A 25,512-nucleotide genomic window follows, 5' to 3' on the forward strand; every position below is an offset into this window, starting at 1 on the left:
CACCCACAAATTGTGCATTATAGGATACACACTTTCATGAATACGCACAGTAGCGGCCTGGCAGGAGGATTCGCTCTGCATAGGTGCGCAGGCCTCACCAGGCCGCGGCGCAGGGCCCAGGGATTCGCCGACGCCATTCCAATCGACAGTTGTTGTTTAATCAATTGTTTTCTTATTCAATCGAATAGATTCAGAATTAGAAAACAATTGATTAAACAACTGTGAAAGTAAACTGAGGGTCCGGTCCAGTCCACCCGACCACCCACAAATTGTGCATTATAGGATATGCACATTCATGAATATGCACAGTAGCGGCCTGGCAGGAGGATTCGCTTGGCATAGGTGCGCTGGCCTCACCAGGCCGTGGCGCAGGGCCCAGGGATTCGCCGACGCCATTCCAATCGACAGTTGTTGTTTAATCAACTGTTTTCTAATTCAATCGAATAGATTCAGAATTAGAAAACAATGCATTAAACAACTGCGAAAGTAAACTGATGGTCCGGTCCAGTCCACCCGACCACCCACACCCAGCCATGCGGCGGACTCTCACTCCTCCCTCAGGCTCCGACTAATAAATATATATATTTTATTATGTTCAGACATCATGTTGCGTAAAACTACAGTACTATCTTATCACTGACTCTTACTTGAACTTTTCCAAGAACGATGTTGTCAAATGAGAAATGATCGTTGTCACTGGGCACTGGACACACTGGTGGTACGAGTCAGTCAGATGAGTCTGGTGTGGTGTTGTGTCTCGTGTGGCACTGGCGTGCGTGGTGACGGGTGAGGGTGCAGCAGTGCACTGCTCGTCATAAAACTGTGATTGGCCATTTCCATTATCATAATGGAGATGGCCAATCACAGTGCGGCAGTGCCGTGGCCCGCACCCAATGCTTATATGTATGCCTGCCCTCAGGCTCAGGCTGCGCAGTGTCTCAGCCAATCCTGGTGCTGCATTAGCAGCACCAGGATTGGCTAGGCACGGAGAGGGCTCGCCCATTAAGCCATTAGGAGACCGGGGGCTGTTGCTGGCAACCCTCAGCCTCGGGTCCCCCCTCGCTCTGTACAGATGGCATTAGGTGGCTGTAAGTGCGCATGTTCGGGCTGGTCATAAAAATGACCAGCCCAAATTCGAGCATGCGCACTTTTGCTGCGGCGCTTAGCAAGGACTGTCACTCAACCCTTGCGCTGCTGCAGCCAGCCCTGCCCACCCCTTCAGCGGCTGATTGCCAGCCTGCCTCAGGCGTGTCCCGACCCGACAGTCACAACCAGAACGAGTGCTGTAATAATTACTAATAAATAATTTATGATGATGAGAGTTGCTTCTTGCTTGCATGGATTCTGGAATGAAGGCCATGTGGCTAGTGGGGCAACTCCCCAGCGCCCCAATGGACGCATCGCCCCTGGGCGTGTCATCTCACTTTTTGATGCTACTGAGGCCCTCACGAAACCTATGGGGGCTGCCTTTTTGGATGCCAAGAAGGCCTTCAATAGGGTTTCGTGGGGGTATCTATGGAGGGTCTTGGAAGCTAATGGTCTAGGGGACTCCATTATCAGATCAGTACAGGTTCTGTACTGTAATCCTACAGCACGATTGCAGATTATGGGTGAGTCTGGGACTTTTTCAATTGGTAGGGGAACTAGACAAGGGTACCCCTCATCTCCCTTGCTATTCGGGCTATACATAGATCTCTTCCTTAGAAGGCTGGAGGCATCTCCAGATATTGTACCTATAACTTTACATGGCTGAGATACGAAATTATTGGCCTATGACGATGATGTGGCAATTATTACGGCGGATCCTGATAGGGCATTGCGTGCAGTGGAAACCACTGCGGAACATTTTGGGACATATTCGGGATTCTCTTTAAACAAAATAAAAACTAGGATCTTGACAAATAGATTTATCACTTTCACTGATAGTAGGATTGTGGAGGTCGCAGTTTATCTAGGAATACACATCACAGCAAAGATAGATGACATTGTCGACATAAACTTGGCTCCTATAACAGGGAAATTAAAGAACGAGTTGCGACGATGGGATAATTTAAAACTGTCTATCATTGGAAGATGCAATCTGATTAAAATGATGATTTTACCTAAATTACTATATATTTTTCGCACGATTCCTTTAGAAATACATAATGACTGGTTTAGGTTAATTGAGAGAGAGGTGGCGCGATTCATCTGGTCATATGGCAGAACCAGAAGATCCAATGTATTTTTGTCCCTCCCTAGGGGCAGGGGCGGGCTGGCGCTTCCCAATTTTAAATTGTCTTATCTTGCCGCATCTTTGCAATATTATTGACTCCTTTTCGGTACCAGGTTTAGAGAAGAATATGTTCCCAGCTTTATTCCATCATTTTACGAGATGATGATCGGATCACGGGCTAATGGATGCCTCTCATAGATCTATGAACCAAGTTATTTTAAAAGGACACGGTTCAAGACCCTGATTACCGCATTTCGCAACTGGGCGGTTGCTCGGAAAAAACTGGGAATTGGTCGGTTTAGTAGATAAACCCCCTTGGTAGATAATGATCAATTGCCAAAGGTTTTGCAGGATAATTTCCTGTCAAGGTGGGAAAAAGGTGGCTTCTTTAGGATAGAGGATATGCTGGGGGAGGACCATATAGCATCGTTCAAGATGGTTAGGGAAAGATTTAATTTGGGTCATCAGGACTTCTTCAAATTTTTGCAATTAAGGCATTTTCTCTTTAAAAAAGCAGGCGGAGCCTCTGGCTTCTCAAAAGTATCCCTGATGAAATTATTAATGAGGCCCTCTAGCATTACCATCTCCCAATTATATAACTGTGTGCTAGAAGATGTGACAGACGATGTGGATAGGCATGGGCAGAAGTGGAACGACAGGCTTGGGGTCCGGGAGTCCCATTTTTTGGAGTCACTGGAGATGGGCAACACTATACTATGTTCTGCAAACCTGCGGGCCCAACATTTTAAAACCCTTTTGGATTTATACATCACCCCTGCAAAAATAGCAAAGTGGGGAGGAGTGGAAGGGTCCCAATGCTTTAGGTGCAAGACATATGGTGCGGATCTGGTTCATATGTTTGCTACATGCACATTAATAGAACCTATTGGTCGAGAAATAGCTGGCTTCCTGCAGCATATATTGAAAGAAGATGTCCTGCTCTCACTCCAGTTGATGCTACTAGGGGTAAATGAATGAAATTGGAAAATCGGGGAGGAGCTCACGTTTATAGCAATGGCAGTGTTCAGACTTTGTGTCGCATCAGCCTGGCTAGATTCCTCTCCTCCGACCTTTCAGCAGTGGAAAGGTCGCTTTCTAAACATATTTAATCTGGAAAAGCACTCTATGATCAGAGAGGCAGAAAAAGGAGAATTAAAGGTTAGAGAATCTGGGGGCCATTAACCACATGGATGGCTCAACTTGCCCCAGTAGAATGAACACCAAGGTTTGGTTTAACTAGGGTCCCTTTTTTCCTTTCTGTCTGTATTTTAAAAACTTCTGACGAGTCTGTATGAATTTTGATGACACAGGTATATGTACTGCATCATCATCTACGATATCCTTGTTATTTTCACGGTACCCTGCTTTCTATAATTATTGAAAATGGAGAGAGCTTAATAGCCTATTGGCAGGATTGTTTAACTTCATGTCTACATAAGAAATGTTTGAATTGTTAATGATTGACATAAGAGAAATATGGCATCACTGAATTGTATTCATTTGCCTGTTTTTTGGTTACTTTTTCTCTCTCTTTGTTGTTCTTTGCTGCAGTTGCATCTCATTTCTGCATTAGTGCTGCATCAACTTAGTAAAACCAAAGGGGATGATGGACGGAGTGTTGGACAATGCAAGCACTCACCCCCAGTCAACTGATCTGGGTTTAATACATCATCATTCTTTAGCTCACTCCGCCACCCCAGTTCTGACATGGCCATATGCAAATCAGTCTGACCCTGTGCCTCATGAGAACAGTCTAGCCCGAACTGCCAAGCCAAGTCTTCCCTGGACCGGAAAAAAACATCCTGGGACCGGTTTCTGGCTAATCAGCCGTCATCAGCCAGGGTAGCTTGAATCCAGTGGCAAAGTGAGCAAGGGACTCACATCTGGGCATACCATGCCAACTTAGGGCGAACAAAGCAAAACCAAAGGGGATGATGGACGGAGTATTGAACAATGCAAGCACTCACCCCCAGTCAACTGATCTGAGTTAATTCCATCATCATTCTTTAGCTCACTCCGCCACCCCAGTTCAGACATGGCCAAATGCAAATCAGTCTGACCCTCTGCCTCATGGGAACAGTCCAGCCCGAACTGCCAAGCCATGTCTTCCCTGGACCAGAAACAAGCATCCTGGGACCTTAGTGGCAGTAATTGCAAAGAGGATTTAGTTAATGCTGGTTGTCCTCGGCTCAGCAGCTGGAATTAGTAAACTGTTCCATCTTCTGACTGAGCTATAGAAGTAAAGCTCAGAAGCTGGGAGCATGAGGGGGCAGTGCAAGGTGTGGGCAGAGTGGCAACATATTCAGCTTAGAGTGATGGAGGCTCCTGGTAAGCATTAACTTTGGGACCTAATCATTTTCCTTGAAGGCTTTGAGATACAAGCAGCTATCAGCAGTTCAGATGGGCATGGGAGCAGAAATGTCCTTGATTTGGATTTGCTAAAGGTGCTGCCTAACTGCACTACATAGAGTCAGACATTTGAAGGTTTATCTCACTGTAGACTGAGCTCCAAATGGTGAAGGTTTCTGGCATTTTTGCCGATTAGTGGAAATACTTTTGATAAATTCAGGACAGGTGAGCACTCTGCGAAATATTTGAGGTTTCCTTTCCTTTTGGCACCCACCTAGATGGTAGGAGCTTGGGATGCCGTTAATAACCACTACTTGGACAGTAGAAGAGATGCTCTGAAGTTAGAATTCACAGACCTTGTCTCATGTCTGCCAATCGACAGAGGCTAGAAGCACCTTAAAGACTAAAGACCTTTAACCCTAACCTGGTCAGGCTAATAAAATCTTATTCGGAAATGCTGTGCAAGTGGGGCAAACACAGAAGGCTTCAACTCGTCTTCAGAAACAATTGTTCCCTTCCTTCAGTTTGGAGCTGACTTATCCTGTAATCCGTCATAAGGGCTGATCTAGGATATTACACTTGCAAACATATTTTATCTCTTGTGCAGGAGCAAGGGTTTTAACAAACATAAAATAATTTCGGTTGAGCATGCTGGTTGAGTATTTTTGAGAATTCGGTGCCACCACAAATTAGTTATACTCTTGATGAAAAAACACAATTTTTAACTGGTGTAGCCAAATGGACTACTATCTGAAGTGGTCCAACCTTCTGTCCAGAGGTATGCTCTGACCCACTACCGGGTATTCCCTAATGGTAGAGGAACATCGCACAAGTAGTCTTGGTTTCATTGGTATGATTGCCCAAGAAGAAGAATAGAATGGTGAGGTCTATGATCAGGGAGCCTGGGTAAAAGCAGATTGTCACACAGCTTTCCTCTGAATCTCTTTAATTATGTGTCTGGCCATTTTCACCCCTGTGCCAGTTTTTCTTGCTGTGCATCCACTTATGTTGTCTTTCTGTCTCTGGCCCAATTCTCTCTCTCTTCATATGTTTCCTTATGCACAACCCTGTATCAGTCTTCTGCCAGTGTCCTGTAATCTTTTTTCTGTTATATCCAAATCTTTCCTATATTACTGTCTGAAGAGTCTCTCTCAAACCCCCCCTTCTTTCCTTCCCTTAGTTGCACTGTGTTGTTCTAGCACTCTGTCCCTTTATGCTATGTATTTCTTGCAGAATGCAGCACATATAGAAAGAGGAAGTAACAAGGAGAAATATAGGTATTTTTCTCCGTTACTACTCACCCGGGGAGGCGTAGCTTATTGGCGCATTCCCAGGTCTATCAGTAATGGTAAATCTGGGAATACACCAAAATCCATGGATGGAAGCGTGAGAACACTCATGCTCCACCCAGAGAACAAGTCCCTGATGCAGGGTAACGCAAGGCAGCGATTTGCACTGTGTTGCATTACACTGGATTTTTCAATCCACTCAGGACGTGGCTTAATAAATCCGACTTAGGTTTTGTGTCGCACTTGCACATCTCCTACAAGGGCAATGCAAAGCCTGCATAAATGTTCCCCTTTGTTTTTAAGATGCACTTGTTTCTTGTCTGAGCTGCACTGAGCCCAACAATACAGACTACGAGTGGCAGGTCCTTTCGTCATATATTAATAAATACCAGACTTTAGCTATCAAACTTGAGCTAAACATTCTGGTGGTATAACTGCACCATATAAGTCAGACTAGCTAACAACCACGCTCAAGAGTGCGGGATTTCATTAAGCAATTAATAAAAATGAATATGATTCATAAACGAGGAAGAAACGTATTTCAGTTTTAAGCATCTTAAGCATCTACTACTTTTTAAATGATTCTCAAAGATACAAAAAACAGAAACTCTTTTTAATATTTCATTCATGCTGAGAGGTTTTTCTTCTACAACGTATCTCTCTTTATTTAATTTTGGAAAAAGAATTCGGTAAATTGCAATATAGTTTCGGACAGAACGGAAACTTCCTCTTCAGCTAGAATTTTGTAATGGGAAATAAAGCACTTTTTTCACTGAAACCCTAACAGCAGAAACAAATAAAACATGGGTATTCGCTAATACGTAAAGCGTTAGCAATGGGGTTTATGTAGATGCCTCACACCCCATTGTTGATTTTCTGACATACCGAACTTTACACTTTCTCATATCTACCTGTACTCAGCGTAATTTCTTTGAAATTCATCCGCATTTACCCAAGTCAGATACTCAATTATCAGCTCTGGCCCATTAACTTCTGCCTTGATCTTTGACTCCTGTTGACATCGTCCTCTTATGTCGGGGTTCCTGCATTCCTCAGCATCTTCATCGTTAATCATTATGGCTCCTCCTGAGCCGTCCACACGAGGCTCGGCATCTGGATAAGAACAAGAGAGGTAAGACGCTGCAGTCACGGTCATGTGGATGGCATCCCGCCTGGGACTGTACCTGACTGATTAAAGGCTACTAGAACATTTTATTGCATGTGACCAGTGGTGTAATGCAAAACAGTGGGGCACCCGTGTAGAATGTTAAACAGGAGAGTCCCAGATAAATTCAGCAGATAGGCAGCAACACCATAATGGTCCGGGGAGACCCGCCCCAATAAAGCACACACGGCCGTAGGGGCACGTGTTCCAAAAACACCATAAAGTTAGATGCTCTATGAAGTTAGTAGCACTCAACCTATCAGGACACAGCACATGCAGTGATCATGTGCTCTCCATGCCGAACTTCTGAACATGTTACCCTCTGGCCCTCATTGTGTCCATGCAATGTTGAGACCCACCAGCATTTGTTATAGGATGGGAGTAATTTGTGACTGCATGACTAGGCCCACATTCTTCTTCCTAAAAAGGATCTATGAATTATTTTCTGTTGCCCCAAGTAATGTATATATTGGTGTTCAAATTGATTGTCAGTCCTCAGACCTATTTTAGTATGCTGTACTCCCAGCCGCAGTGTTTAATTAAGCCAACTGTTCCTGCTTTGCCAAACGCCTCTTGTGTTTGTTTTGTCAATTTAAATTCACAGTCGAGCAACATTTTGGCAAGCCAGATACGAGAGATTGGTGATCGAACCCGACTGCAGCCCAAAGAAAGGACCACGCCTGGATGGATTCAAATCTGCGCAACAAGGAAGGTGAGCAAATGCCACAATTGATTGAAAGTTCTTCTGAATCTGTGAGGCATAGGTCCAACCTGAAGCCACCATCAAGTGGGAACGAGACCACATTTGATCCTTAGTCTCAGCATTTGGCGGATGACAAACTAGGAAGAAGCGCAAAAATGTAACCTGAGCACCCTGCCACTGATATAAATCTAACATGTTGCCTGTTTTATGTGTCTGAATTGAGCATTCGTGAGGCAGCCTCGGAGGTTATCCCACGGAGGTCACCTTTTTTCGATAGTCGACACGCTAGGAAAGGTGAAGGTTGTTAGTTGCTTGGACCGCTGGGCGTTACACAGATGGCATACTTGTCCCCTGGGTTTGATACAGGGGTGTGCTCTAGGTGTGATATAGGGCCGGCTCCTTGATCTTATTTTTTTTATGTAAAATGGTTTTGTCAGTACTGCCAGTATGCAAGGGCACTCAGTGTGATATAGGACCAGTACCTTGATCTTATTTTTTGGTCTCAAAGGGTTTTGTCAGTACTGCCAGTTTCTTAACTCTGTTGGTATCTGAAAGAAGTCATAGGTGTTATTTGCTTGGACCGCTGGGCGTGATACATATGGTATACATAACCCCTGGGTATGATATAGGGTGCAATTCAGACATTAGGGAACATTTGGTCTTTGGAGATTAGGTGTAGCTTGTACTTGGCCAAGAAGGGCCTGTGGTTGTCAAGTTGTTCCTCATTTCTGCGTAAATTATTGTTATCTTTGTTCCGGAGCCGATATTGACATACTATCGATTTCACTTAGTCCTGTGTAGCGTACAGAGCCTCCCCTTGTTATTGGGTAGTATGCGCTAAGGAGCGGGCTAAGGGTTTCTTGGACAAAGTCATTTCAGTTTTTTCTCTCTTTTTCTTCATTGTGGTTAGTAATTAATGCATTCTTGATGTTGTGGTGCTGGTAAGTTGTTCCAATTGCATTTCTTTCTTGAGTGTCATGTTTTGTTAATGAATCTATGTCCTTATCAAAGAGTTGCCAATTCTTACAATCATTATTCCACATTTAAAAAAGAGTCTGCTATTTTCCTGCTGAATTCACACATTTTGAACGGACAGTTGCACTTTCTTTCAGATTATGACTCTTCATGTGCATTTTTTGTTTGTGTTTGTGAAGTTTCTATTCTGGTGAGGTTGTATATAGCATTGAGCTCGTAGAAGTAGTTGTAGCCAGTAGTCCCAATGCATTTATTCCCCCATGATCAGAGTAGAACTTAAAATTACTTAATCCTGAGAAGCTAGTGTATCAGTCCCCTAAAAAAGTTCCCAGTTTAACATAAAGTCGCAGCTAAAGCACATGCAAACTAGGTTTCTCACACAGGTTAAAAAAGTTAGCAAGTATTGTCATGAACAAATCTCACACACTAAAACACACGTGTTCCCCTGGCCATAGGAGGTAACCTTCAACACTAACATAATCGAACACACAAGAAAGCATATTCTAACCAAATAAATAGAGCAAAATAAGGCCAGAAGAGGGGCACTGTTGGCTACGGGCCATCTTCGAGGAGGCCCAGATCGGCAATCCTATCCCCAACCCAGCAAATAAGGCGGCCGTGCCTCTCCCACTCTATGTAGGAGGGGCTGTGATCTCTCCAATGCCTGCCATCCCAGCACTAGGTTACACCAATCCCCGGTTGAAGGAGCCGGGGGTCCCCCTTCTGAACAACAAACTACTAGATCTAAACAAGGGAGGCCAACAGGCCAGTAGACACAGGCACTCACAGCGTCACCCCAGTCCAGTTCTAGGGCTCCCTGAAGCTTGGGACAGTATGATAGGCTCTGGCTGAAGGAGGGATCCTTCAAAGCAGAGGACATGGCAACTGTGGAAGACTGTATTCGGCCTGTAGGGGGGATCACAAGTGGAACTTTCCCTACATGCAGGATTTCATAAGAAGAGGGGAGTGCTACAGTAGATAGGAACCAGTAGTGCTCCCCAAAGCCAAAACAAGCCCGCTATTGCAGAAAGGTATGTCAGGGACCATCTATGTGCTATGGCCCCAGATGGATAAAGAAGGGCTCAGAACCAAACTGCTGCCATTGTTGGATGGGGCACGGAAATAGATATCATGTTTTGTGAAGATATTTTTCAAAGATGTTCCAGTGATGGCTGACTGCTAGAGAGCTCCTGTCGGCAGCTCCCCGACCGGGGATCACTATAGGTAGTGGGCCCTGGGAGTGGGCCCTTCCTTCGAGCCTCCGTCCCTCAGGATCTGTGAGAAGCCGCTCCATGATCCTGCAGGTCTGAATCAAGCGAGTAGGGGCTCAAGGCAAGGACTGTGACTCAGCCGTGAGGAGGGAAGGAACCTGGGCTGCTGGGCGTCTCCAGACAACCGTCAGTACTGCCTTCCAGTTCTACCCTGCTCGTTCCCAGGGGAATGGGAATCCGGGCAAAATCTAGCTGTGAGGATCTGCTGCTGCTCCCATTCTCTTGCGTCCCTGTGCCCAGACTGAGTTTGAGAGCCTGATGAAGCCCTCCTCTGCTGCCTTCTGAAAGCCAAAAGCACTGCTTCCCCTGCTCTCCCATTCCCCCTGGGGGTGGGGCAAGCCCGTCCCACAGGAAGGGGATGAACTTGAGCCGGGGCCAACTGACGGGGCAGGCTGTGGCTGACTCTCCAGTCTCCGGGACCTTGCGGGTTGCCATTGTGGGGAATAGTGAGACTATGGTGGCCATATTGGTGGTGAGGAAAACGTTGCTACGTGCCTCTGAGGTTTAGCCTCCCCCAACCTGTGGTGCTCAACCAACCCTCAATGCAGAGGCCTGACTGCTGCGCCTCCCTTATGCCTGGTGTAGTACTGGAGGACAACCAGGAAGGTTGTCCCACCTGTGGCATGTTGACTACAGCTTTGTTTGCTCCCCCTTATGTAGCGCAAACATGGGGACAGGACTAGCGGCTGGGGCCCTTAGATGCTGTTTGGACTTATCTTCGAACTAACCAAACAGCTGAGACCATAATGTTATGCTATATAATATCATTATGTTAAGTTTATAATCTTTGCGCTCACTTCCTGCTCATACTAGCAGATTATATCGACTCTCTTAATTTAAATTGCACATCTTTTGTAAACACCATTGTAACGTTTTCCTTTTGTGTTTAGACTCGGCTGTTTTCTAGTTCAATCTTGACTAGGTGTGTCATAAGGACTGTTTCGAATAGGGGCTCCAGCATGCTGTAGGATTGGATCCTGGATACGGCATATTTTTGTACAGATGTAGTAAGAAGACTGTGATTATCAGAATGTAGATCTCAAGTAGAACTGTAAGGATGAAGAATACGGGATAAATGTAATACAATGGGGCATATTCACAAGGACTTATCACGATTTATCTCCACCTTAACGCAACAAAAGTGGAGATAGATTTAACACCCCATTCACAAGCAGGTGCAAACTGTAGACATCGCCAGTATTCCCGCGATAACTGCCCCAAAATCTAACACCACAGCGGGCACCACCAACTAACTCCAATGAGATGCAGAGTAGGCGTTCCCATGCAAAAACACACAAAAAAACACCACCACCACTTTCACAACGAACTAACAGAACTGTGAAGTGAACCAAAAGCAGGCAATAAGCCGCGGTGGCTGCAAGTATTTAACACCTGCCTCAAGCAGGTGTAAAGACGGACGCCTACCTGCAGTAAGCAACGGAGCCCCGCACACAGCCATACCCGAAGAACAAATGATGCCATGGAGCTACTCATCATGCAGTTCAGAGCCCCAACAGGGCCACAACACCCACCGCCACCACCCCCAGGACCGCCACCCCCCGGACCCGCACCCTCCCCCGGACCACCACAGAGGCAGCGTAGAGTAAGACAGCGGACCTACCGAAAACGCACCACCCTCATAGACCTAACGCCCGCGGAAGTCATTGCCCACTACAGGCTCAAAAGGACAACCATTCTCCGCATCATGACCCACATCGCCCACAGGCTGACGGTCTCAACACAGCGAAGAACCAACATCCCACCTCAGACAAAGCTGCTGGCTGTGCTGCACCTGTTGGGCTTTGGGACATTCCAACCAACAACTGCCAGAGTCGGAGGAGTCTCACAGCCAGCCCTATCAAAGTTCATCACATCTGTCCTAGATGCCATCCTCAGCTTCATACCTCAGTACCTTCACTTCCCCAACACTGTGCAGGAACAGCTGGAGACAAAGCAAGGCTTCAACGCCATAGCCGGATTCCTGGCCGTGTTGGGGGCAATTGACTGCACACATGTTCCATTTGAGCCCCCTGCGGATACTGCACACCACTACTGCAACAAAAAGCAAACGCATTCCATCAACGTGCAGGAAATAGTGGACCACTGGGGACTCTTCACCAATGTCGTCGCAAACTACCCAGGCAGTGTGCACGATTCCTTCATCTTCCAACAGTCCATCATCAACCAGCAGTTCCAGGATGGCACATATGGAACGTGACTGCTCGTTGGTAAGTACCAAATCAACACACCACACATCCCACAGCCACCAATGCTCAAGGCACATCTGTGGGGATGCACACATGACCAAGCCACATTCGACATGTCAGACTACAGGACCACCTACCAGACACGACTACACCACTCCATGGTCATCCTGGGCTACCCCTGCACCCAATAGACATTTCATGGCACCACAGCCACACAACGGCTTGACGTGTGGAGATGCGGAATGCAGCCATGACCCATGTGAGGCACTGCTCTGCCCTCATGACCCTGCCCCATTCTTCCGCAGGCCAGCGTCCCTTGGCAGTGAGCCTGTGTCGGCCGCTGTGCATCCGGGGCCACTGGCCCTGTGCGACTCAAGTCATCCCCCCTTGTGGTTCTGACATTGCATGTCTGAGTGCCTGATGACTGTTGGAATTGTTGCCAGCACCAGCTACTCCCTGAGGGCTGGCTTACACTCAGCCCACACACAGCCAGCACAGGCGTCACTGAATTGGTGGGCCTGCCATCACATCCTGCCGAACCAAGTATTGACTCTTTTCTCCCTGCACTGTCACAGGTGATCAAGGATATGCACTCTGCCTTTGGATGATGACACCCCTCCGGGACCCGAACACACCTGCCCAGAGGCAGTACAATGTGGCCCACATACGCATCAGGGGCATTGTTGAACACACATTTGGTGTGTTGAAGTCACGTTTCAGGTGCCTAGACTGCACAAGTGGGAAGCTCCTGTACAGCCCGGATGTTGTGTGTAAGATGATCGTTGCATGTTGTGTGTTGCACAACATCTGTGTTCGCACCAGGGTCCCATGGTTCCCAGTTCCAGAGGTACCGGACAATGATGATGGGTCAGGTGGGCCACATCCCACTGCAGGTGCGGCAGGATTTGCCCGTAGGAACTACATCATTGACACCTACTTCTCATGAGCACTTCACATTGTGTCCGTCCGTGGCAATCATGGGGCAGTAGTAGATGTCCAATTGCACTGCACGTGCATATTTGCAGGTTACAGGCTGGAATTGTGCATTGTCATGTTACATATCCCTGGGGTTACAGATGTGATTTGCCTGGTTCGGCACATTTGCCGATCCAGGTGTGTCCTGTGTTCAGTTGTGGAGGGGTTGCTGTTTGTACCGGGATGTTGCCAATGTCGAGATGCACTTCTGCTTATGTGCGTATGTGGCACGGTGGGTGTGTCGCTCCTGCAGCTCTGATTTGTCTGCCACTGGTCTCTTTCATGCAGAGTGCCTGTCGGTTCTGTCCTTCCACGGTGCTTGGATGTTGTGGTGTGCATGTTGTCCTCTGCAGTTGGCCAGGGTGCATCCGTGGTACTCCGCTGTAGCTGTATTTTGTTCAGTGGCTTTTTCCGTATGCTGTTCTTGTGCTTGTTCCTGCATTGTGCATGAGTTTGCTGCCCTCGCGCTGCTTATCCCTGCTTTCCTCATCACGGAAGTGCTCATCGCAGGTCTTCTGGTGTTGTGGTTTGTGTTTTTATCTACGTCGGGGTGGTTGTATCGCGGACATTGTCCGTGTTTTCGGCAGGCTATCGCATGGTACCGCCATGTTATGAATTCCACATTGACACAGGGTTATTTTTCCACGATGGTCTGCGATATTGAAAGTTGCGTTACGCTACTCTTGCGGTAGTTATCACACGTTCTTTTGAATATACCCCAATGTTTCTTGGACAGTCTTATAAACACGGATCAGCAGATTTAGAGTCCTATATTTTTGGTAACAACCCACCAATCTGCAGTTTATGCAGAAAAGAGGATATTCGCTTCATGATGTTAACACTGAATTTGTTATAAGCATCTCACTTTGCAGGTTGAGTGATGCTCCAAAAATTTACACTGAAATATTCAAGATAAAATCGCAATCCAACTCCCTCATGAAAATGAATGAGTAAGAAATCAGCTTGTGACTCCTTGAAAAAAATAGTGTAGGTTGGAGTGGAGGCCTTCATGAAATTGCAGACTGGTATCACTGAGGGTCACATCCTCCTTGAGGTTTCTTTGTAAAACAGTGTCAGTAACTTCTTCAACAAGCCAACTGACAACTTCTGCCCATGTTTTAGGTATTTACCAGTCACATTTGCCAAAAGGTCTGACACCAGGGACATCAGAAGGGGGTCAAAGGGACATTATGCACCTCTCATTGTCAGGGCTCCTATTGCTGGAAAATCCATTTATACATTTTGAAGCAATCCTGCTCTGTATATTTGTGTCAGATTCTGTGGCTAAAATCATTAAATAATGCTGGATACTGGAGATGCTGGGCTTTCTCTTTCTGTGAAGTAAGTATTTTAAGCTAAGACATAAGTTCTTATAGTATGTGAGGCCCGGCTTGACACTTTTAATCCTTGCCCCTATATGAGCCTTTAACCCATATGGCTCATACCCTTGGTAAACCCTTCACTCATTACAAAAACACCTAGTTATTGCCAAGCACATTGATCATTTAACTTTTACTTATGTATTTCAATCTATTTAAATCAGGGGCTTTACAAAGTGAATATTATCAGCATTTGTTGGGAAGTACAGATAGAGACGTTGATGAGTCATGATTGGTAGAAAATTCTTCAAAGACACGGAAAATTCACTGAGCCGTAGAACTTATATCACATTTTTGACAATTAGGTTGGAGTGCTGGATTAGTTAGTGGTGGATGGCTTTCTGTGTGATAGGAGTAATTGATATTACAAAAGATTTGTACTCTAGATGGACCAAGTGGGTTTTCATGGCAGTCTCAAATGTGTTTGGCCATATTTGTTTTTATTGATATTGCTCTGGTGGGTGGCAGAAGGATCTTAATGTGAATAGGGCAAAGGGAGGTCTTGTACTGTTAAGAAAGGATGGCACAGCATATAACAAATGAGATTTTGAATGATATGTGGAAGGAAGGTAACAATGAAAACATAAACGACAGAGACCTGGGCACAATTTGAGGCTGACTATATTGGTGTGCGGGTCAGATATACCAACCAGGTTCCTCCTGGTCAAAGATTTTACCCCCTAGAATCTAAAGCCAAAACAGTGTGACAGGCAGAGGCCAACAACAGGTTCCTGTCCAGGGCCAGTTTCCAATGGTTACCTGGGCACTTCAAAGAGAAGGTTTCTTGTAGCTTGCTGTATCATTGTAGTTTGAACAGGAGAACAGCAGATCGACCCTTCGAGTCCACTTCTTTATCCTAGGTACATGAGGGAGCAGATCCAGTCCTTCAATGTTCCTCTCAGGTCACATACAGCATGTCCAGTCTTCTTCTGATCTTTTGCAGGTCCAGGAAGTGTTCTAGAGTGGTTGTCCTGGAGGTGGCACATTTATGCCTGGCACTAGCTAGTGAGTGGGAATGACTCCTGGACACTCCCTAACCAATGGGCATACCCTAGTTACTTCCCCATTTACAAGATGGCAAAAGTCTTTGACTACACTAAACTTGGGCTTTGGGGGCTGGGGGTGTATAAGAGGAGTGTACTATAGTAATCCTAGTGTCCTCCCACATGTGACACTAAAATCCAGTTTGAGGCAGCCACTGTACCTACAACAAAGCCAGACGTCTGGTAGGTCAAAAGAAGGATCCTTCAGAAATCATTGCATCCACAAGAATTCTGTTGGCATCCTGTTCTCTCCAGTTTGAAGTGTGCCATAAGTGTTATATGTGCACCCAGCAGACCTGTCAAGCAGGATTCCACACTCAAGCATGTTTTGACACTGTAGTGTCAAAAGGGATGCTCACTGCCTCCACCTTTCATATTCTGTAGAATTCAGATGGGTCACTTCTGCCTATTCAGGTCAGCCTGTTGTTTGCTCCTGAGAGGCCTTGCACACATGAAATGAAATCAAATGAAATTAAAAATGTATAAAGGGCACGGATACTCACAAGGAGTGTCCCGGCGCTAACCTCGAAGCTGAAACCTCCTGAAGAATCACCCCACCAGTAGTTACTGTTGGAACAGCCACGTTTTAAGTTGTTTTCTAAAAAACAGCAGGTCCTGAGCCTGTCTAAGATGTAGGGGTAATTCATTCCACAAACGAGCTGCCTGAACCTGGAATGACCTTCCTCCAATCCGAGATTTCGAGATCTTAGGAATCACCATAAGTGATTGCTTGGACCCGTTGAGGCCGGTAACATTGGATCCTATTCCTCAGGTATACTGCATCCGTATCATGGAAAGCCTGATAAGCAAGCACTAAGGCCTTAAACTGAACCCTCTTTCTCACCGGACGCCAGTGTAGAGCCTTCAGGTGAGATGAAATACGTGATTCTGGTGTTTAGCTTGAGAATAGCTCTGGCCGCAACGTTCTGCACAACCTGCAGCCGATTGAGCAAATACTCAGGCAGCCCCAGATACAAGATGTTCACGTATTCCAACCTAGATGTAATTAAGGCTTGCACAACGATCTTACGGGATTCCATCGGGAGAAGAGGATGAAAATTCTTTAACATTCTTATCAAGCCAAAACAGGTACCGGCGACCGCTTGAATTTGGGCCTTCATCGCATGACTCGAGTCCAGCTTGACTCCTAAATTTTTAACCATGCTGACTGGGGCCAAAGGAGGGGACATGTCACTAGGCCACCATGTATTCCAGTCCACATTAGGGGTGCAGCCGAAAAAAATGATTTCGGATTTTTCTGAGTTACACTTCAGCTGGTTCAGTCGCAGCCAAGCAAGGACCTCTGTTAAACATTCCTTTATCTCCCGACCGCAGAAACTTGCCCTTTATCACACGTGAACAGGAGTTGCGTATCGTCGGCAAAGGAAATAATCGTTGCTCCATGCCGCTCGGCCAAATGAGCAAGAGGGGCCATGTATATATTAAAAGGGGTGGGGCTCAAAATGGAGCCCTGCGGGTCCCCCACTTGGGGTAATAGTAGCTGAAAATGGCAGAGACCAGATTTCCTGCTGCCGCTCCGAAAGGAAGGAAACAAACCAATTGTTCACCGTGCCCCGGACACCACACTCTGCTAACCTATGCAGAAGCCGATCATGGGGCACGGTGTCAAAGTCCGTTGAAAGATCCAGTAATATTAAGACAGCACTGCCCCCTTTGTCCATTTGAGCTTTAATAGTTTCAGAGACCTCCAATAGGGCAGTTTCTGTACTAAGAGTTGCTCTGAAGCCCGAATGGCTGTCATGAAGCACATGGTTCCCTTCTATAAAGTCTGTTAGCACGGAGTTATCGTACCTCTCCAAGACCTTAGAATAAAAAGGCAACAGGGAAATGGGCCTATAGTTGGATGCGATCGCAGGATCTGCTGTGGGTTTTTTCAGAAGAGGGATAATTTTGGCACTTTTCCAACAACTGGGTACTGTTCCATGTCCAAGTGATGAGTTAAGAACTGAATTGACTGCTGGATTTAGAGGTTCCGCAATCTTCTTCAGAATACTTGCTGGACAGGGGTCGGACGGAGAGCCTGACTTCAAGGCGGTCGTAATGTCCAAAGATTTTTCTAGGGAGATAGGAGGAAATTGGGAGAGTACACTTGACCCCGGTGGCAGGACACCCAATGTTGTATCCGCTTCGGGTGTACCCGTAGGGGCAAACGATTGTTGGATCAGGTGGATTTTGTTATGAAAAAAAGTATGCCATCTGATGGACCCAACTAAGGGTAGGAGTAAAAACCTTACTTACAGCACTGGGAGATGTGAAATCTTTAACAATTTTAAAAATTATTTTATTCTCCGCCTGTTGGAAAACGAAGCAGGATCTGTGAGGCCTGCACAAATAACATGACTACATTTGTCCTTCACTGGGAACCAAACACCAAATTGTAGCGCCTGACTCTCAGAGGGTAGCATTGCAGAGCAGTCTGAGGCTTACTCAAGGGAGGTGGTGTGGGCTAGTAATCGCCATTTGCAGGTGCACAAAAATAACACTCAATAATTGATTGTCCAGTCTGTACTTTGCTTTATAAAAGTAAGAGTACATTTATTAAACACACACACCACTCAATACTATGCACCAATTTACAAATATACATAAGCTGTTGGAATTACTTTGTGACATTGCATAACATCTCCACCCCTCCCGCAGGGGGGTGGGGTCTAGTACCACCACTCCCATGTATGCACATCCACTTGCCCCCAATGCAGTTAGTTGAACATAACCTGGAGCGAGGGCCCTGCGCACTGGCACCATCCCAGTGGCGACCCACCCCATTACCTCAACAAGCATTAAAAAGGGGTAAACCTGCCTTGGTGACACATGACCCTGACTGAGCATCTCCTACTGACCATAAAGTATGCACCTCTATATCTTAAGGGCTAGCAGTCTGGGGTCTTCACCTAAGCGCAGCAGCAAGAATCCATGTTTACGCACACTTTAGAATGACAGTACTCATCACCTTGGTTGATCATTTGAATGCATTGCAATTACAGCCCCTAAAGGCATCACAGATGAAATCACAGGATTGCGCATATACAGCCAGACACCCTAGTAGGACTGTCTGGCAACATAGCCCCACTTGACATCTCATTACACATGTGACTTACAATCCCTTCAAAAGAAGTACTCCTGGCAACTACACTTCTCCTGCAGTGTGCCTCTTCACTTTAAAAGGAATCACAGGTAAAAGCATGGGATTACATAAATACAGCCAGACCCCCTAGCAAGAAGGTCCAGCAACATTTAGCTTAACATCACCTTACACAGGTACTTCACTTTACACATGTGACTTTCAGTCCACCTAAAAAGAAATAACCAATAGTAAATGCATTTCGGTGCAATTACACCACTTCACCTCCAGGGGATGCCCTTCTCCAGACATCCCCCAACTCAGCCCTTCACTCCGTGATGCACTTCATAGTACACCCTCAGCTGTAGAACATAAGTTCCAGCCTAGAAGGTGTTAAAGGCTGGCTGAGCCCTTGAGAGGTTATTCTTTCAGATGCCCCGTGAAACTTAGGGGTGGACTGTTCTTTTTTATGCTGGGGGAGACTGCAGTGCCTCTGGAGCCCCCCTGCACCCCTTTTCACACGTGAGGGTGACCCCCTCCTCTGGGGGCCACCAGGCACCAAAATGGCAGATTTCTTCGTGCTGGGAAGACTGGGTCTCTCCAACAGCTCCCCCAGCACCTGCTCCTGCAGCCCCTCTGCACCCCTTTTCACACGTGAGGGTGACCCCCTCCTCTGGGGGCCACCAGGCACCAAAATGGCAGATTTCTTCGTGATGGGGGGGAAGACTGGGCCTCTCCAACAGCTCCCCCAGCACCTTTTCACAAGTGAGGGTGACCCCCCTCCTCTGGGGGCCACAAAGCACCAAAACAGCAGATTTCCAAATGCCTGGCGACGCATTATGGGGCGCTTCATGCTCCTCTTTCCCAGCCCCGCCTCTGGGAAAAATCTCCTCTGCCCTCTGGGAATCTGAGAGCGTAGATTCAGCAGTGTGCTGTCTTCACTGGCTTCCTGCGCCAGCCTTTCGCCAGGCTCTCTGTCTGGGCCCCTCTTGTCCCTGCGCAGAGGCCCCTGATTCTGTGCACCAGTCCTGGACTCTTCTTCTGGTGCTGATAGGGTCCTGGGGTTCTCTCCTTCCAACTGCCCATTGCGCCAGGCTCCAGCACCTTCAGCCTCAGCCGAGCACACACCCCAGAGAGCCCTTCTCTTCCTGTGCAAGCACTTTTTAAAAGTTGAGTAGGGGGCTGGCAGGAAGCCTCTGTTGGTCTTATCAAACAGCGACACATCACGTCCCTGCCCCTGCTCCCTCCTTCTTGTCCAGCCTCTGAGCTTGTTCCAAATGGTGTCGTCCAGGGTTTCTGGCCACATGTCTGAAGCCTCATCCCCCACGCTGCCTTCCCTCCTTGGTGCAGCCTGGTGCCTGGCACCCAGTGACAGCTGCTAATTGATGAGCCTGTAGCCCCTCCCATCTTCTCTTCATGGAGAGGAGGCCCTAGCTTGTGGAAGAAAGGTTATCAATCCATCCAGCTGAGGTCAGCCCTCAGCCTGGGTCTGGTCCTGGCTGGCTCACAGAAATATGACAGTTCTGGATGACCCAAAAGCAGTACAAATATGACTTTGGACTCTGCAGAATACTTCTTTTCACCTCCAATACAATGGACTTTAGTGCATGTCTGGAAACTGTAGGCCTTGTGGAAGTTAATTTAGCCATGGGCCCCACATTCCCTTAGGGAAATAATGAAGTGAGAACACAGTAAAACACACTGACTTTCCCTGGCAAATTTCTTTCCAGCGTATAAAGCCTATTACATATCACTACCCAATACTGCATAAGTCCTGCAACACCATTCACTTTGTAGCTGCTCCTGGACTGCGCACGCTAGGAATCTCCCCTGCGCAGCCCGTACACATGTGCACACGCATGTACACATGTGTCTGCATGTAACCAGCCCGGTGTCCCTTACTCCAGCTGTTGCGCAGTGGCCTGGTCAAGCCAGGGGAACACCAGTAAAATCCCCATGCAGTCTCTTACATCCTGAGTTCACTGTGGGTGAGTCCCAACTTATGAGGCTCCCCACAGTAAAAGCTCAACAATTAGGTGCTCAAAATGCAAAAAATCTGGGCGGCCCATAGTGTCAGAACCACCTTCTAACACCGCCCCTTATATTTTTAAGGTATAAAAAAAATTATTTTCAACCCGGACATCGTTAAAATAGGCTTTCAAAGCTTGCTTATAAGTAACTCGGTCCATGGTATTATACTTGGTTCGCCAGACTCTCTTTAGGCATTTACAGGCACTTCTGCTTTCCCTGAGTGTCACTGTAAACCACGGTGCGGAAGCACGGTTACTTGTGGCTTTCCGCGTTGTATAAGGCACCAGTACACTAACCTCATTTTCAAGCCATTGCTCTAGACCCGGAGCATCAATTTCTGGATTTCCACTAACGGGAATCGGGTACTTCCCCAGGGCACTCTCTAGACTGTCAGACGTAACCTGAATGAACGGTCTAAAAGTAGCAGGACGGAGCATCTCCCTATGTTGAGCTTCATCTGCAAACTTCGGAAATTTAAAACTCAGGAGAAAGTTATCTGACCATACCAATGCTTGGGGAGCCTCTATTGCCGTACTCATGCTGGAGAATAATTGGTCAAATGTATGACCCTTCACATGAGTAGGACAGTAAATATACGGGGCCAGGCCTAGGATCGCTAAAGATTCCCACAGTCGAATAGCCTTGGGGTCAGAGGGAACATTCATGTGGACATTAAATTCTCCTAGCAGGAGACAGTGCCTGTATTTAACTGAGAAAATACCCGCAATGGATTGGTGGTCTGATATAGTAATCACAAAACTGAGGCTTTCAGCCCCAGCGATATCCTGAGTTGGAAGAATAGAGCAGGACAGTGCTGATTTAAAAATTATACCAACTCCACCCCCTTTTCCTACAGGTCGATCCTTCCTCAAAATCTGGTAGCCCGATGGAATAGCCCCTGCTATCGTTGGATTAGAACCGTCATTCAGCCAGGTTTCGGTTACAAACATGATATCAGGGCCGAACTCAGCTAATAGATCATGCAATTGAGCTTCATGTTTTTTTATAGAGCGGGTGTTAAGGAGAAGAAACTTAGGTGAGTTGGTCCCTTGTGGGCCCAGGCCCATGACTGGGCCCTTACTCGCCATGATCACACTGCCATCCTTCTGATTAGTACCAGAAAGGTCCGCTACCCAGTTTCACCTTATTCGCGCCATTCTGCCAGCAACTGTTTACCTGGCCTCTGATATCAAGGAGTTCAGCCTTGCTATAAACAACAAACTTCCCTGGTTGGACCAGGTCACCAGCAGCATTTCTGGCTCTGGACTCCCCCGGGACGCTGACGGGTGCAGACGGGCTTGCCTTAGGCACGGGCGCATCCACTGAAGTACAAATGGCGGACTCGGGCAGAACAGGACAATGTTACCATTCTGGTGCCTCCAGCCGCAGAGAGTGCAAAAAGAATTAAAAAACAGTTCCCCACAATTCCCACCACGAAAAGCCTCAATTCAATTCCCCATGAAATTATTTTAAAAATGCCACGCCATGTAATGACCCACAATAGCAGCAGCAGAAATTTTTTAAACAGAAATTATTAAAAGGCAGACACATGGTAATTCAAGAACATTATCGGCAGGCAAGTACAACAGTGTCAGTTTCACAAATTCGAGATTAAAGGCTAATTGCTGGCCGGAAGAAGCTAGAGAGCCAATGCAAATCAGCCTGCAGGAACTTCAGACAAGGAAAGGGTAACTTTCTAAGAGTTACTTTTCCGTAATATTTATTAAAATCTAACTTCACCATTGAATTGGATTTTCATATCTATTAAAATAAGTTATTTATACGTTTCACTCCTACAGACTAGGCAGTCTGCACTCCATCCTTCTGTAAAGACAGCGACGCAAGACCTCCTATATATTTAGAGAAATTCTTACGGGGTCTCACAATGTACCACCATTTGATCTCCAAGATATACTCTACACTGGTCCCTGTACCGGAAGATATGGGAGGAGGACCAGGGTATCACACTAGATAATAATGGGACGTCACCAATACACGCATAACCACCTTCGCCATGCATGATCAAGAGACAGAGGAGCTCATAAGGTATTGTACAGATGGCACTATACACCAGCACAACTCTACATAATTGATAACCGCAAATCTAAAGACTGGTGGAGACTAATTATCGCGAAAATGTTAAAAAATCTCCGCAAACAGGCGGAAATATCGCGAAGATGCGGAAGTTTTTTTCCCACCCGTTCGCGGTATTTTCTGCGTGGTCGCGGCTCGCCAACTTACCCATGCAGTTGCTCGCGGGCGCGGCCATCTTGTTTTCACTTGTCTCGCGGTGCATGATCGCGAGACGAAAGATGTGATCGCGCGATGAATGACGTTACTGCGGGCGCGAACTGTCGCGAGACAGCGCAAATGGCTACCAACAATCCAACATCTCGTGGAGAACGCGACCGGATCGGGAAAACTTGTCGGCGAACGCGGGGATTCAGGTAAGGCGATCGTGCGCACGTGAGAATGTATTATTTTACAGCGCGAGCAAGCAAAAAATTTCTGGTAAAATGCGGATTGCGGAAATTTTGACATTTTCGCGCTCTCCGCGGAACGCGAAAATGTCAAATTATCGCAATTTCCGCGAGCGGAACGGAATTTTAGCCCAGGCCTAGTGGAGATAATGCAGCAGTACAGGGACCATATACTATGGTCTTGCCCTTGGATATGTCAGTTCTGGGAGGATGTTCTGGCTACTGTAGCAGACACTGAGATGAGGCCTTTGACTAAAGATCAAGCGCCGATCCTCTTGGGGATGCCCCAGGAAAATGCACATCCCTCACATTCCCCTAACGGAAAAATAATTTCTTACCTTCTCCTAGAAGCAAAGCAGACAATATTGAACCACTGGGGGAAGGAACTTATCCAAAACTGTACAATGTGGCTGCAGAAGGTCTTTCAACTCTTAGCATATGAAAAGATTGCATATGACCTACAGAACGCATCTGACAAGTTCATCAGAATGTGTGATCCTCTTTTAGTGTATCTAAACTAAGGGTGGGCGTAGTTCGCGAAGTAGCACTTCGCGAAGCTACGCAAAGTGAAGTTCGCACTACGCGAGCTACGCGTAGCACTTCGCGAACTGCGTAGTAACATGTTCGCACTGTGCGAGATGTTGTTTTCAATGATTGCACAGTGCGGACAAGCAACCGGCACTGTGCAATCATTGAAAATGGCATCTTGCACAGTGCGAGCTGTAGTTTTTTGCTGCTCGAGTAGATTTTTACTCGAGCGGCAGCTTTCTCAACGCGAACTGGTAGTTTCTCATCGCGAGCGGTCGCGAGCATACGCGACCCCTCGCAATGAGAAACCTGACCTCCTCGCGTTGGGAATCTCGCCGGGAGGTTTATTTTCCATGCTCGCGATCGCGAACAAGGAAAAAGTCTCGCCGGGATGTCATTTTGCTTGCTCGCGGTCGCCAACTTGACGTTGAGGACCGCGAGCAAGCAAAAAATGACCGCAGCACTACGCAACACTACGCTACGCGTGTTCGCACTGTGCTACGTGCAGTTCGCGTAGTGCGAAGTAGCGCGAACTTCGCAAACTACGCGAGCGTAGCGTAGTGCTTCGCCCAGGCCTAATCTAAACTGGGATAACAGAGACTTAACATGCCATAACCGACTACACGCCTTGGGCCTGCTGTCCCAAAGCAGAACGCAGGCCAGAGAAGGCACATGACTAATCTTCAATAAGTTGCCCTCTATTTCATTTCATGTATTAACCAGGGTGCTGTAGAAGGAAGGGGTAGGTGGGTGTTGGGGGAGTTCTATTGGTTATTTGATAGAGATACTTTATAGATATATAGTTGGGTATGCCCGCCTTGTTGTATGCGGAAACAATACAAAATACTGAAACTAGAAATAGCTGTTTTACTATTTCTCTAGCTTGTCCCTGCGATACAGTATCAGTATTCAATATTTCTCAGTGTTTCTCTATGTGCCAGCAAGCCTTCATTCAGTGAAGATAGCTTTTGAGTGCTAGTCACTGTAAGGACATATAAAAATGCAGGCCCTGATTTGTCCTTTTTTCATGTGACACAGCGCAGCAAGACACCTTGTTGCACTGCACTGCGTGAAAAGGCCTACACAAAGGTGGCATATTAATATTTAAAAAGAATGCTTTGACCTGTCAAAAGGATTTATGTTGGCACGCTGAAAATCAGTTTTTGCGCTGCTTCAGTCAGAATACATTGGTAGGCGAGAAGCCATGTTTGCACTGTCATTGTAGCGGATGGCACAAAATTGCTTCGGTCCACTAGGGATTTTTACAGTTTGGGCCGCTTTTGCGAGTTTTTTATGCAGGGCAGCACACCAAGTCACTTTGCTGTGCTGCATCAACAGGAAAGAGCAGGAATGCACTGTATTTATGATGTATGACGCATTTCTGTCCTGTCAGCCAGCGCCGGCACACAATATGGTGCCTAATGCCAATGCAGGCACCCTTGCACCATGGTGCACAGGTGTCTGCATTGTTGGCAGGATTATTTTGTGCGGGAAGGTGCACCTTCCTGCACAAAAACAATCAAAGGAGGCGTTTTCCTCATTCTTTGTGAGATGCAGAATGCAGCACAAATGGAAAGTGGAAAAAACGAGGATAAATTAAAAATAATTCTCTTTGTTACGCCTGGTCTGGGGAGGCGCAAGGTTTTGGTGCTGCCTCTGGGTTACATTAATTTGTAAAACTGCAGCAGGGTCAAAATCCATGGTTGTTGCTTGGGAACACCCACTGCAACACCCATGGAACACCTTCTTGATGCAGAGTAAGGCAGTGCAGCACTTTGCTCTGCCTTGCCTTACTCCTTACCTATGATGCCATGCAAAGC

The sequence above is a fragment of the Triturus cristatus genome, chromosome 2_2, assembly GCF_964204655.1.
Source record: "Triturus cristatus chromosome 2_2, aTriCri1.1, whole genome shotgun sequence".
Lineage (NCBI taxonomy): Eukaryota > Metazoa > Chordata > Amphibia > Caudata > Salamandridae > Triturus > Triturus cristatus.